General features: G+C 49.9%; 1 non-coding gene across 1 annotated transcript; it reads right to left on the reverse strand.

Annotated features, from left to right (window-relative positions):
- Positions 1-576: 576 nt before the first annotated feature.
- Trnal-caa (transfer RNA leucine (anticodon CAA)) lies at positions 577-651 on the reverse strand. The gene has a single exon. It is a non-coding gene; the product is annotated as a tRNA-Leu (tRNA).
- Positions 652-1,302: the final 651 nt, after the last annotated feature.

Raw genomic sequence — 1,302 nt, forward strand, 5'->3', positions numbered from 1 at the left:
TGGCAACAGTTTATGGAGACCGAAACTTTATCCCGAAGACAAGAGCTGGGCCGATCACGTATGACATCAGAAAGTAATGACCATTATTTGGCTGTAGGGGCATGACGGTACGACCTTAGTACTGCACGGCAGCTGGCATCTGACCTTCCAGCGTCCACTGGAAGTGTTCTATTGAGGTAAATGGTGTACAGAAGGCTTCGGTAGAGCGTCCTTTAGGGTTGGATACCTGCTGTATGTGTACCTATGACGTGAAACTTCCTGGCAGATTAAAACTGTGTGCCGGACCGAGACTTGAACTCGGGTCCTTTGCCTTAGCCGGCAAGTGCTCTACCATCTGAGCAACCCAAGCATGACTCACGCCCCATCCTCACAGCTTTACTTCCGCCAGTACCTGGTCTCCTACTTTCCAAATTTCACAGAAGCTCTCCTGCGAACCTTGCAGAACTAGCACTCCTGGAAGAAAAGATATTGCGGAGACATGGCTTAGCCACAGCCTGAGGGATATTTCCAGAATGAGATTTTCACTCTGCAGCGGAGTGTGCGCCGATATGAAACTTCCTGGCAAATGAAAACTGTGTGCCGGACCGAGACTCGAACTCGGGACCTTTGCCTTTTGCGGGCAAGTGCTCTACCAACTGAGCTACCCAAGCACGACTCACGTCCCGGCCTCACAGCTTTACTTCCGCCAGTACCTCGTCTCCTACTTAATTTCACAGAAGCTCTCCTGCGAACCAAAGGTCCCGAGTTCGAGTCTCGGCCCGGCACACAGTTTTAGTCTTCCAGGAAGTTTCATATCAGCGCACAATCCGCTACAGAGTGAAAATCTCATTCTGTATACCTCTGACGCATCTGCACAGAAAAGAACGTCTAGAGTTTAATCGTTCACATGCCACCTGTATGGTAGAACAGTGAGCCAATGTTCTCTTCACAGATGAGTCCCGATTTGGCTGGAGAGTGATTCTCGATGGATTCTCAACTGGAGGGTACGCGGAACACATGCCACCTGTATGGTAGAACAGTGAGCCAATGTTCTCTTCACAGATGAGTCCCGATTTGGCTGGAGAGTGATTCTCGATGGATTCTCAACTGGAGGGTACGCGGAACACGATTTAGGGAACCAAAGATAGTGTAAAGAGACCGATATCGTGGATGATCGCTAATGATGTGAGCAGGGATTATTTTGATCACTTGAACACATCGTCATAAAACTGTACCGGCGAAGCGGCAAGGTTCAACTGCTGTCAGGTATGGTGTCGAGATCTTGGGGCCTCATGTGCGGTACAGGGAGGTGCTGTGAGCGCA

The sequence above is a fragment of the Schistocerca nitens genome, chromosome 3 (assembly GCF_023898315.1).
Source record: "Schistocerca nitens isolate TAMUIC-IGC-003100 chromosome 3, iqSchNite1.1, whole genome shotgun sequence".
Lineage (NCBI taxonomy): Eukaryota > Metazoa > Arthropoda > Insecta > Orthoptera > Acrididae > Schistocerca > Schistocerca nitens.